This window comes from Vicugna pacos, unplaced genomic scaffold (assembly GCF_048564905.1).
Source record: "Vicugna pacos unplaced genomic scaffold, VicPac4 scaffold_19, whole genome shotgun sequence".
Taxonomy (NCBI): domain Eukaryota; kingdom Metazoa; phylum Chordata; class Mammalia; order Artiodactyla; family Camelidae; genus Vicugna; species Vicugna pacos.
Window position 1 is genome coordinate 36,534,685 of NW_027328740.1, and position 13,974 is coordinate 36,548,658.

At 45.2% G+C, this 13,974-nt stretch overlaps 1 protein-coding gene across 1 annotated transcript in view; it reads left to right on the forward strand.

Annotated features, from left to right (window-relative positions):
- LOC140692910 (uncharacterized) overlaps positions 1-13,974 on the forward strand; it is a 91,703-nt gene that overhangs the window by 55,491 nt on the left and 22,238 nt on the right. The window contains exons 14-16 of the mRNA XM_072957119.1: positions 6,267-6,440; positions 6,861-7,033; positions 11,524-11,742. The gene's annotated coding sequence lies outside the window, so the exon portion shown is untranslated. The remainder of the gene's footprint in view (positions 1-6,266; positions 6,441-6,860; positions 7,034-11,523; positions 11,743-13,974) is intronic.

Consider the following 13,974-nt stretch of genomic DNA (forward strand, 5'->3'; position numbering starts at 1 on the left):
GGATTCCACTGTATATGTAGATCATTTTGAGGAGTCTTAATATTTTTAATAATACTGTCTATCATTCCATGGAAATGGGATGTCTTCCATATATGTAGATCTTTTAAAATTTATTTTGGTGATACTTCAAAAAGTTCAATGTACAAATCTTGTAAATTTTTGTTAAATGTATCTCTCATTTTATTTTTAATGCTGCTGTAATTGGAAATGCTGAGTTTCTTATGGGTGGGACTATATATCAATCTTCTTATTTCTAGAATTCCTTAACAGCAATTACCCTAGTTATATATTTGCTACTTAAATCTATCCACAACAATTCCCCACCCCGTGTTATAAGAAACCAAGACCCAAGTTAAGCTACCTGAACACCTATGTGGAAATGTGAAATGAGACCCTTGGGTGGGGCTTTGTGCAGATGATACTGGAGCTTATTCAGGATGGCTTCATCGTAATTTCTTTTAAACAACCCTTTCGGTGTATTTAGTCAGATACATTAAGAACATGCCCTTTTGATGTGCGGAGTAGCTAAGACTATGATTTTCAAATAATTTCTAATGAGAGTGTTGTTCTTGAAACCTAATTTGCATCAATCTTTGAAGATTTATGTTTCAGGGGCTTTGACTAAAGAACACCTGTCTTTAATCAATAACGACAACTAAATGCTCAAGCAACATGTAAGAGCTTGAGCAAACTGCCCCTACCCTATAGTGCTGGGTGGCTGCAGCTGCAACTGGAGTCAGCGCTTACCTATCCCAGTACGCTTGTGCTGATCTGCTCAAAGTGGTTCGTCCAACAGTTTGTCAGTATTCTGTTGGACAAAGTCATTAAAAATTGATTGAAGGATGCTGGAATGCAATATAATCTTATTAATATTAATTAAGCACATATTGAGTGCTTATTGTATGATGGAATTGTCCCTCAGCCTCACATGAATATTATTTCTCATAAAACCTCACATATTTCCTTGTTAATCTCACTTTACAGATAAGGAGACAGACAATTAGGTCTTCTCTCTTTTGGGGGAGCTCATTATCAATGATGGGAAGTTATAAGGAAAAAGATATTGATTCATCATGAGAAAACATTTTTCTGAGGGTCAGCAAAGAAGAAGATGAACACTGAAGAAGGTGATCATTGTTCAAGTGAGACAAGACCTGGGTTGTGCGGAGTCAGCATCCCTGTCCTAGAGAAGGCACGTGTAGAGCTGCGTACTGGGTGAGGCGGCGCGGCCGCGCAGGGAAGGCGGATGCTGGGCCGTTGGGCTGTGCTCAGGCCCGGTGGGGCTTTCTCCTAAGGGCAGTGGACCATCATTGACAGATTTTATGTTGGAGAGTGGGGTGCTCTCGTAGTTCACTTTTGTCTTGTAGAATGCTTGGAAACATTTAGAAGGCTTGGCAGGAGGTGATGTGATGAGTCAGAGTAGGGTGGCTGTGAGGTGTAGCAGTGTTCAATTTTCAAGTTGTTTTCAGGCCCAGGCTTGTGGCTCAGTAGCCGTGTCAGTTTGAATGACGCACTCAAGGAAGTGAAACAATTTATCTAATCAGTTGAAGCAGTGATGTACCCAATTCCCAGGACTGTTGTGGAGATCCAGTGAGATAACGTTTGCAGTGTGCAGCATGGTCCCAGCACAGAGTCAGTGCTGAGTGAGTGACAGTGAGTATCTGGTAGGTCAGGTGTGGGTGGTGGGACTCGGTGTCTGAGGATATCTGGGCTCTGAAGGAGGGGTCCATTCACATCTGTGAGTGATGGGTCTGAGTTGGGAGAGGCACGGAGAACTTAGCCCCGGACCAGAGGCCCTGGGCAGGACGGCTATTGGAGGAGCACTGTGAAGTCAGCTCTTTGCAGGTGGAGTTGGAGGTGCCCTTGTGACATCTAAGTGCAGTGTCACGAGCTGAAAGAGGAGGTCTGGGCCCAGGCTGTGCATTTTCGAATAATGTCAACTCCTGAGGACACCGAAGTATTGATCACTGAACGGAAGTCATACTTTACAGGACAAATGAATAGTAGTATCACCTCTGTCATCAAAGCTCACGTCTATTTATTCATCACTCAGTTTGCTAATTGGGTACTTACAGAGCTCACTTCACCGTCCTCCCGTGGGCTCAGGCTCCACAGAAAAGAGCTGGTGTGTCTTCCTCTTTTCCAGAAGAAGACACATTTAGCTTGTAGCCTTCTGTACCTCGCCAGACTTAGGATATTAGTTTGTTGGTTTAATTGTATTTTCTGTTGGCCATGTCCTGACAGGAGAGAAATTTTACCTCATGGTCATGTTTCAATTAGCTGTTACTGAGAATTGCTGATCTGATACATAGTGTATGTATTATATTAACTTTGTAGAGTAGTTATCATTTTTCTGTCTTTGCCCTTTAATTTTGATTGCCCCTTCAGTGTTCTATCCTTTTTGGGGCCTTATTTTTTTTTAATTAAAAAATGTCTGTTAACAGTTAAGAAAACAAAAACAAAGAAAAAATGCACATGGGAGCTAAATTTAGAAAATGTCTAGTGTGTTTTCTATCTCGGCAATGGAGGGTTCTAGAAACTCGTGAAAACTTTCATTACATAAGTTCCTTAAAATGCTGATTAAGAAATAAAACCTTCCTTCCTCATCTTTCAAGCTGCACAACTAATTGTCAAGAAAGTGAGGGGAAATTCTCAGAAGCCAAGACAAATGAGAAAGCAGGGTTTCTGGGAGATATGCGAGCCTTAGAATCCCTGGGGTGCTGGTTCGATCCTGAACTGATTTTCAGTTGCCTTGACAGGAGGGCAGGATGTGAGCCCCAGGCCTCTGACACTAGGAGTTGGATGGGGGATCATATTATGGGCCAAGCCCATCCTGAGGATCTTGGTTTACTAAAGGGTGAAATAGGAAATAAAAGAATTCCTCAAGGCAAGAAAATAAGGAAAGTCAATTTTGTTGGAAGAGGGGAAAAATAACAAATCCAAAGTAAGGATATAGTTTAAAGTTGTTCTGGCATTAGAGTGACCACAAACACCTGGCAGAAAAGCACAGCTACTCCTTGATTGATAAGTTGTGTTTTGAATGAATCAGTGAACAGCCATTCTGAAAAAGGCCTCCAGAGTCTTGTGGATCAAGATACTGGACAGCAAACACCTCCCTTCCAAGGTCTCATTCAAATAACCAGAAAGGTTTTAAAGGAAAGAAGCCATGATCATAGTTCTATTTATTAACATTTCTATATGCTACGAATTCAGAGGTGACTATGTAGTTGTCTCCTCTATTTTGGACCTTACTTTCTCTTTGGGGATACAAAATGACATAGTTGGTAATCTTGGTGGAGGGAGGTGTTAGTCTGTTGCACTTAGCCAGGAGAGGAGATTAAGAAAACAGTGAAGGGTGGGTGAAATTTTTAGCTGAGGACAGTCTTGTTCACTTGGCTTTTAATTGCAGGCTCAATGAGCTGTCACTGGAGGGAATAGATCTTACAGAGGATGGAATTAGCTCAGGCCTCATTGGAATGGACAAATGAACCTGGAGAAAGACAGTCAAATCTGTGCAGACATTAAAGTTCACTTGAACGTGCTGCATCCCTGAGCCAAAGATAGGACAAATATGCAGCAATTCTTGAGGACAGAAGAGTGGTTTTTAAGGTTCTCCAAGAATGTATCCCATGGAACCGAGATGGCCAGTTGTCAAACTGAGACTTTGTTCTTTGGACGGTGTACCCAGCAAGGGTATTGGCCTTTTATATGTTTCCATTTGTCTTTAATACATGTCTGTTGATGAGGACATGGGCACAAATGTTTGACACCTTGTCGAGGCAATTTTGGATACCTGCCTAGAAGCACGGGCACAGTTGTGGCTGCTTCATACATCTTGCAGCCCATCCCTTTCCCCGGCTCCGTGATCACGGCAGAGTGGTTCCTTGTTGACCTGTCCGTTTCCTCTGTGACATCATAACCCATGAAAAGACCGGAGCATATTAACTTGGCTTTGTTAAAGTCAAAGAAACAGATCAAATATGGAGTCAGATTTGTTCTTTCCTATTTCAGTAGTACCATGGAGATGGCAGTTTGGGCAGCTTTTTGTAGTGTCCTGGAGGCTTTCTCTCTCAGCTTCTGGGCACCTCTATTGAAAACCCTTCATTGCTGTCTGGCCTGCTGGTAATGCACACTGCCTGTTTTGCCCTGAAGATGTGTTCTGTTTATAAACTCATCTCTACTCCTTGGAAAACAACTCAAGAAAAACTCAGTTGGTTTTCCACCAGCCATGGGCAGGGGTGAGGTATACCATGTTATTATTTCATAAAATAATAGTAATAATAGTAATAGTAATAGTACTAGAAATAATAATAGTATTATAATAATAATAATAATATAAAAGAAGTCTTAAAACAGGACTGAGCACATTGGAGAGAGTCAATAAATGCTTTCTGGCTTAAATCAAAAGTGATGACTTAGTGATTCCATGGCTGCTGTATTTGCTAAGCTAGTTACTCCTTTGCTCCATTACACATTATTTTAACTGAAAAAGAAATGCAAGCAAATGGTTAAAAAAAAAACTCAAACAGAGCACAAAAATACACAAGTGAAAGAAGTTTTCCCTCATCCTCTGTTCTTTCAGCCCTGTCTGGAGATGCCACTGTTTACTATCTTTTGGGTGCTTTTCCAGATATGCTTTGCACATTCCCACCTATGCATGTAAATTCCTTTAAAATTTTAGTTATTTTTAACTTAAAGAGATTTAAATCCTCAAGTGGCTTCTGCCCGGGTAATAGAACAGAACAAATCTGACTCCATATTAGATCTGTTCCTTTGAATTTAACCCTATGCTCTGTCTCCTAGGCTTCATCTTGCTTGTAAAAAATTGTTGCCTAGAGCCTGAAATACACAGGAGAGCTTATTCTGAAGCTCTGACCTTTAAGGATATTGAACACTTTTTCATTCATTAAAAGATAGCAAATTGCAGAATAGAAAATAACGTTTGTTTTGTTGGAGATTTACAGGGATCTGACCCACGCAGATAGCTGTAAGAACAAAGGATTCTAACAAGAAGGAATTCCTACACTAAGAAGTTTGCAACAACCAAGCGCGTAGGGAAGGAGCCTGAATTGTGACTTGGGGAGATGGTTTTCCAGAACATTAGTTTGCCAACTAGGTCTACAGAAACTTGCTATTCCAAGCCCCAACATCTGGTTTCCAAACTTATTGGCCTGTCCTGCACTGGGGAGAATGAATTTGGACTTGGTAACACTCCTATCTACCTAGAAAGCTGGGCACTGGAGCTGAGTGTTATGGAAACAGGCCAGCCAAGAAACAAGCACCAATCGGAGTGCTGGAGTACTCAGAATTATTATGCCGGCGGGCTCAGAGGGGCTTCTGCTCCGAAGTTCTGAGCACCTCCAAGACGTGCACATGAGGTTTTAAATACTTCAATACAACTAAGGGGATATTAGCCAATAAGACTTAAAGAACAAAAAGCAAGGAATCAGTACACTGGAGCTTATCAATTTGTAATAGATCACGTTACTGACACTTGTTGAGCTTGGAATTACGAGTTAGGTTGTTAGGCCAATAAACTGACACTAAACTTCAGATTTACGAGATAGCCCAGCAGAACTTAGATCAGTAAACCGACACTTATCACACTTAGATTTGTGACTTAGCTTGTTAGCCCAGCTGGACTTTTCCTTCACATGAGGACAGCTCTCCCACCCCCAGGAAACCACTGTGAGCCCTTGATGTTTCCACTAGGGTGGGGTATGGTTTACCCAGGAGGGATGGGGACTATGCACCAACACTCAGGCAGTCTGCTCTGTCTGGGGCTCTGATCTTGTACCACACCTCTCCCCGCCAGCCCAACACCTGGGACAGTGGAGCTAAGGCAGTGATCCTTCCTGCCTGTTTCCCAGCGTGTAAAAGGGGAATATGTGCTCTTCCCAAGGAAGTTCTGAGCGACAACACCTGCGGGTGCTTGGTTCTCAGAGCAACAGAAAACCCAGCTCCGCATGGGGGCAACGGGTGTGATCCCCGTAGTGTTTCTGCAGAAGCATCTAATGGAGGGCTGGATCAGGGAGGTAAAACATGAGCTGCGGGACTTGAACGGTTACAGAAGGGTACAGAGGTAGGTCTGCCATCTCAGGGTGCCCTAGAGGTAAAGCTTTTTCTCTCCAACTCCGCTACGACACTCCCCTATCCAGACCCATCCCTTCTCTGCTCTTCCTGTCCATCTGTATCCCTCCACTTTTCCCCTCTTCTCCACCCGCTCCCATCTTCTCCCTCCCTCGCTGTCCCACCTTCTCTCGCAGAATCCAGAGAGGATCCATGTCCGTCCTGCGCATGCGCTGTCGGTGCCTGGTGGTCCGCTGGTTCGAAGCTCCATGTCCGAGCCGGGGATTGGCCCCAAATGCTTCTCAACTCTGTCGCCCGTTAGGCCTTTGGTTCCTGCCTGGGGCCGGGGCTTCTGGCTGTGGAAGTGCAAGGTGGGGGGCTCCCGGGAAAGGGTTCAGGCGGCTTCGGGAGGGTGATCCGCCTTTCACAGCCCCCAAGGGCGCCAGTCAGCCCGTGTTCAGCTGAATTTCTCTGGCCAGACCCTTCTGACAGCACCACCTGCCCCGGCGCCCCGGCCACAGCTGTCCAGGTCCAGGTGTGCGCCTGCCACCTCTCACGCAGCCGGGATCCCCTCAGTCCACGGCTGGCGTCCCCTTCCCCTCTCCCGCCCGCGAGTCCTCTCCTCCCGGGCTTCCTCTCCTCGGCCGCCTGCCCGTCCCCACCAATGGGCGGGCTGTTTCCCGGGCGGGCGTGGTCTGCGGACCTGGACGGGAGCGGGCGGCTTATGCTGGTGCTGGGGCTGGCCTCCGAGCGGGGCTGCAGCCCGCACCCCCCCTTTCCCTCCCCCCTAGGGCTGCCCTCCTTTCCCTTTCACCCTCCCTCAGGACCAGCTCAGTGGCGTGTGTGCTGCTCCCCGGGCTGAGAGCCTCTGGCTGTAGCGCCCAGCTTCACCTGGTGGAGTCGGGAAAAGGGAGCATCAGTGCTGAGCAAGCTTCTGTCTCCTCCCTCAGTGTTTCTGCCGCAGGTAAGTACCTTGAACACTTTCAGGTGTTATGATGGCGGTGCTTGTTGATGTCACGTGTTTTTATAGTGAGAGGGATTAACAGTGGTGAAAGCAGGGCTTGGTTCTGTTAAAAATGAGCTGAAGGCATGAAGCTGTGATATCCTCCTTCCTTCCCTCTCCAAGGGTGAAACGTGTGACCGTCGATTTTAAAAAGACAGTTACAGTCCCTAACTAGCCCAGCCCAGCTAGTGTGTGTTAACAGGAACAGCATCACCAGAGGCCTTGGAGACCCAGGGATATTGCAGTCCTAAAGAACTCCTGGCACAGTTTGGTTTGTATTGGTTTTTTGTTTTTCTTAAATTGTGGGACAGACTAGTGGTATAAAAAGAAAAATATTTGTCAAGAAATATTTTTTCATATAACAGTGTTATTGTGATATAGTTCACACACCATGAATTCCATCCATTTAAATGGTAAAATTCAGCAGCTTTTAGCATATTCACAGTTGTGCAACCATTATTATTCCAGAACGTTTTTATCACTTCAGAAAGAGCAGTGGAAATGAATGACCTATCCACCCCTCCCCAGTGGTGGTTCTAAAGAAATTTCTTGGCTAATCTTGACCATAAATTCACTTGTTACATTCCAAGAAAAATCTGGTAGGAATTCTAATCAGAATTGCAATGAATCTGTCTATCAAAACAGGAAGAATTAACGTCTTTATGGCACAAACTTCTTCTACCCATGAATATATTTCGGACCCTATATTTTCCTCTGTCCAGAGCCTGGCCCATGGGAAGTCCTCACTACTTGTTGGGCTTGTGAATGATGAGATTCTATACATCGTTAGTTGCAGCTGTAGCCTTTCACAGAAGAGAAAAGAAACCTCAGTGAAACAAGTGACTCTCTGATGGTCAGAAAGAGTGACAGCCATTGCTGGAGTGATCCAGTGGACTTGGTGTTTGCAACCAGAATTCTCCACCACCTACAGCTAAGGGGATTAGAGTGTTCTTTTATTTTTTCTTAATGGCGTTGCTTTTATTTTTACTTATTTTTTAAATTATTTTTTATTTAAGTGTAGTCAATTTACAATGTTAGTTTCAGGTGTACAGCAGAGATTCAGTTATAAACATATGCATATGTATATACATATGTTTTAGATTGTTTTTAGTATAACTCATTACAAGAAATTGAATATAGTTCCCTGTGTTATATAGCAGGTCCTTGTCATTTATTTTATATTTACTAATTTGTATCTGTTAATCCCTCCTTTCCTGCCTGCTAAATACAGTTTGCTTTCTATGTCCATGAGTCCATTTATAGGAGCACCATTTTTCCTAGTAATATATGCTCTTTGGCTGCTTTCAGTTTCAGTAATTCCATCTTATCTGTGGGCGCTTTTCTTCTGGTGGCCTTTATGTGGTTTGCACACGTGATAATAGAGATCTTTATTTGGGAGAACTCCAGGTCTCGTGTAGTCCCTGGTACAGAATGCCCACTGAATTGATGATTGAACTGGGAAAAAAGCACAGTAAATGCTGGAATTTCCACTATGGTTGAGAATTCCAGGTTTCAATAACCTGTTTAGACAACCTTAATATTGGCTGCACCCATACTGGTTAATTTGGTGGAAATTCATGGTATGGTGGTGTAGAGACGGGGCCTTATATTCTTCTTCTCTTTCTATTTTCTAACACTCATTCTCCTGGGCCTTCCAGATCCTCCCCCAGAAGTGCCCAGGGCTGGCTTGGTGCTGCACTGAGGCAATATTTGTTAATAACGCCCTTTCCTCTTCTCCTCTGAGCCTCCGTTTCTTTCTGTGCACAATGAGCGCTTAGACTAGATAAATACTTTTCAGTTTCTTTTAAAGCCATGTTTCCTTTGAGAAACAGAAAATGCAAATATCTCCTCTCAACCCAACCCTTTAGATTTTGGTATGTCCTCCAAGGAGTGACATAGCTCTTTGTGAAAAATTGATGTGATTTTGATTGCAGGTGACACAGAAAAGACTCTTCAGAGATTTATTGCAGGGAGAGGGCAGGAAAGAGGCAGTATGTGACACTTTCTAGTGTGAGCAACGGAGCAGGGACTTGGATTTAAATACGGTGTCTGACGTGGCCTCTCTCTAATCTTGTAGAATGTGATAAACTTCTCTACCTCAGTTTCTTGATGTGTCAAGTTGGGGTGATAATATTTTAAGGCTTCTGTGAAACATTATACAAATAAGACATTTGTGTCTCGGTAGAAACAAGATCTGCTAGGGATTCAGGGATTTGTTTAAAAAAAATTCTTGTCCATAGCACTCTGTCTGTGTGTATTTAGACGTTCCTGGAGGGTGAGGGTGAGTCTAAAGTCCATTGTGGGACAGGTGGCCCATATTTCTCCGTGTCCCAGTTTACCCCCTACTCCCCAGTCCTCTTCCTCAGTCCAGGATGAAGTTCCCTAGTAGATTTACACAGAGGTCTTGTGGAAATGGCTTTTCATTTTATTGTTTCACCAAGAAGGGCTGCCATCATGATCTCTGTGGTCAGGTTTTGAAGGGCTGCCATCATGATATCTGGTAAGAATTCTATGCAATTTGGAGTTCCAATTTAATGAAAAGAAAAAAATTACAAATAGAAAATTAGAACAAGGGTGGTGACAGGGGCTCTTTTAAGTGGACACCATTAGCTTTGTTAGCTTCAGGTGCTGTGGCCTGTTGCCACGAGGACCCATCCTCTTGCTCTGAAGTTGGAGGGACTAGTGGGCTCAGTGGGAATGTTAACTGAGTGTATCTCATGGGCTGGGCATTGTCCTATTTGTACTGTGTGTTCCTTATTTGAGACAGTGAGCTCACCTAACCTCGATAACCTCTTTAAAATATTAGACTTTTAATTTTGAGATGTAATGTAGATTCCCATGTGGTAGTAAGAGATTATATGGAGAGGGCCTATGGGCCCTTTGCCCAGTTTTCTTAATGGTTCCATCTTGCAGTGTTGGGGTACAATTCATTACTGACTCACTAACAATTTGAGGTTTGTGTTATTGCCCTTATTTCTATTCACGATTAAACTGGGGCTTCGAGAAGCACACAGGCCTGCCCAGGTCACCCACATTGTTAATGCAGAGTCGGGTGAACGTGGGCTTGGGATTTCCAGGCAGTACCATTATGATGGTTTGTGGCAGGGAGCAGCATTCACTTTGCTTGTTTATTCATTCATTCAACAAACATTTATTGAGTAAACTCTGTGGGTCAGATGCTTTCATAGAGTTATCTGATTCTTCAGCAGTACTGAGAATCAGGTAATGTTTATAATTTTTAATCTGCTCTGAGAAAATTAGCTCTGAGAGGTTATAACCCCCCCAAAGGAAGTATAACTCATAATTAGCTCTGAGAGGTTATAACCCCCACAAAGGAAGTATAACTCACAAAGGAGGGATAGAACATGTGTACAGTCACCTCCTTTTATGCAGGTGGTACCCTATGCATTTTACATTTTCAAACATCCGTAATCCAGATATATTCTTGTAAGGCAAGGCTTTTTTTTTTTAATTGAAGTATAGTCAAGTTTACAATGTTGTGTCAATTGCAAGGTGTTTTTTGACTTTTGAATTAAAAAATACTTTTTCAGCTGGGTAATTAGGTGTATTTACTTGTTTCATTTTTAAAATGAGGTACTGGGGTTTGAACCCAGGACCTCGTACATGCTAAGCATATGCTCTACCAATGAACAGTACCCTCTACCCCAAGGCAAGTTTTCTTATCCATTATTATGAAGCTTAGGAGTTCAAATAAATTGAATAGGAATCCAGATCTTTTGATCCTACTGTGGTCCTTTTCTTTATATTCTGCTGAAGGGGGTTGGGGAAGCATTTCCTTTGTTCATTTCTTTATTCAGCATTTTTGAGCAGTGACTTTGCATCAGGGCCTTGCTAGGTGCTTGGAAATAGAAAATAAGAAATGACCTTTCTCTGCAGAGGCAGGAAGCCTAGACCAAAAGCTGGGTAATGTGATCGAGCTACAGTAGCCATATGCAGACTCTGAGGACAAACTGTACCCTTGGATTTGCTTTGGCTTCCCTTGTCTTCTGGCTGGTACACACCAGGTCACCGCAACCCAGATGGGCCCGTAGCACACAGCAGAGAATGTACCTCGATCTCCTCTCCCCTCTCGGCAGGGCCTGCAACATGAGCATCCCTGACTATGTGCAGTGTGCTGAGGACCACCAGACTCGTCCCGTTGTGGTCCAATCCATAGAGATCATCTCAGAGGAGAATTTCTTTTGCATCTATCAGCTACTCACCTCGGTTAGCCATATCAGCCCTTGTGGCTCCCAGTGGACACTCTGTATCCACTACAGGCACCGCTATGTGCCCGAGAATCGGTGGAGCGTCTTCCAGAAACACCCCAAGGTCGTGGGCCTTGTCACCATTACCGAATGTCTCTCTGCCAAGGCCTTCGAGAAGCTCCACATGCAGAGGAGCTGTATGGCACATCGCTTAATGACTCTCAGCTTTTTGTCTTTGTGCAGCATGGGGAGGTAGCCGAGCAGACGCGCACCGACGTTGCCTTCAATCTAAGAGTACTGCAGGGTGGTGGAGAAGAGGATCGAGGACTTCACTGAGTCACTCTTCATCTTGCTCAAGTCCAAGTGGCTGGATGGTGGCCCCAAGAATTCTGGGGACAAGATCCCCCTCCCCTGCATCCCGTTTGAGAAGGAGGACTTCATGGGACTGGACACAGACAGCAGGTAAGTTTACCTGGAGGCCAGTCCACCTTGGCTGTGTGCTGGATTGCTTCCCTACATCCAGAAAGGGATCAGCAAGGAAGAAGTCAATCTTGTAGCCAAGGGGGGAGGGAGGTGCAGCCCGCCGGTTTCCAGACATTTCAAAGTGAATCCGCCTTTATTTCAGAGAGATCCTTTTAGGGTTAGTGTGGACACTTACTCCCGCTTTACAGCCAGGAACATGGTGGAACCCCTGGAGTTGCTGTCCAATAAAGTAGCCAACGCCACTGATGCTAGGAGCACTGGGGAGGAGGCTGGACTCAGCTGAGATGTGCTGTAGGTCAAATGCACATCAGACGCTGAGGCTTGTCTAGTAAAAGTACATAAACTATCTCTTTACTTCCTATATTGATTACATGTCAAAATAATAGTATTTTACATACAGTAGATTAAGTAAGATCTGTTCTTAAAATCACATTCTAGTATTTGTTTTTTGTTTGTTGGTTTGTTTCTTTGTTTCAAATTTTAAACGTGGCAACTGGGAAACTTTCTTTACATGGCTCTCATTTCATTTCTGTTGGGCAGCCTGTCCTGGTACATGCTCATCCCTTTGCTTATAGATGAGATGCTGAGCCCCGAGAGGCAGAACGAGGCGCTGGTTGAGCTGCGGCTGGAGCCGCTGTCACCTGCCTCCCAGGCCCAGCACCTTTTCAGCTCAGGCCGTCTCTTCCTGCCCGACAGCCACCATGCCAAGTTAGGACATCAGAAACACCGCCAGGGACTTCCTAATGAACTCCTTATGCAGGGAAAGGCGTATCACGGTGTATGGGACAGAGCAGGGAAATGTTCATTCCCACTTTGTCCCTGTGATTAAGTCAATGGCCCCACTTTGCCTCGGAAGTACAGATGAGCTCTTCTGGGCTGCCTAACCCCCACCTTCTGCTCTGTTTCCCCATATATCTATCGTGTTGTCCCTCGGGCTGAAGAGGGTGAGATGCCTTTGCCGAGACGTGGAAACCTTTGCTGGGGTGAGTGAGGGAAGCTGTGTCCCCCCGGCCTACGGCCTCGGTCCTTGAGTCTGGAGAGGGCTCATGGTGGTCCCACAGGTGGCGGTCAGAAGACCTGGCATGTGCTACCGGGCCCGCTTTGGAGGTGGTGCTCTGTGATTCTTGAACTTACCTAAGATCAGATCCTACTTTCTGGTTGTTGGTAAGTTGGAGGAGAAGATGCTAGAGAATTAATAAAAAGAATGTCTAGACCAGCCCTGTGAGTGAGAAGCACAGGGGACACTAGTCCCACCTGCGAGAGCCCACCTAGCAGGCTCTGGATGAATTTTCTGTTCCTCCCCGGAAATACCTCTATGGCTTAAGGAAGAGGAGAGGCATGTCGTGGCCATGATCTGTAGTTGTCCTCACAGGGCCCTGTGATCTACATGCTCGCACTCCCCATCTGCTTCTTGGAGATGAGTTGACAAGTTTAGGAGCCTGGGCACTGCTGAGGGCATAGCTCCCAGCACCGTGCTACACAGAGTCTGGCTCTGTTCACCTCACCTGTCAACTCCTGCTGAGGCCCCAGACATTAGTCAAGGTAGGTGCATCAGCGAAACCTAAGCAGGGACCACCTTCTCCCCCTGGACAGACTGGTGAGTGAGCAGTGGAAGCCTGGAGCCCTGCCCCAGCCCCCACGCCAGTGCCACTTCTTTTGTCATAGGAGGCACTGGTGACATTTTTGCTCAACAAATGATTGTCTCTGAGTCTGCAGACCCACCAGAGAATGCCAGCTTGTTTTTGCCTTTTGATGTCTGCCCTTGGGACTTGGCGGAGTAGCTGGATGTGTACTTAGCCCACAGTGGTTCAGCGCATTGAACCTGCCTCCTTGTGGGTCTGTCTATTGTGGTACCATAAGGGCTCAGCCAGCATCTGAACGTCATTGAGATAACGCGGCCAGTGAGCTAGGGTCAAGCACATTCTCCTCCAGTCACTTTTACTCCATTGTTTCTTTTACTATTCCACAGTCATTAATTTTCTAAACAATGCTTTGGTGCAGGAGCAGAGCCTCATTCTCTCCTGCTACTCTTGGTGGAAGTGAGTAAAACGGTCCAGACTGAAATGCGACAAAAATTTGTAGCTCAAAAGCTGCCTAGACGCTTGTAGGTGGAATTTGGGTTAGGGGAGCTGAACACGTTGTGGTCCCCCGGCAGCGCCGCTCCCCTCAGGCCCCTGCTTTCCCTTGAGCAGGAGGTGAGGTTGGGCCTCA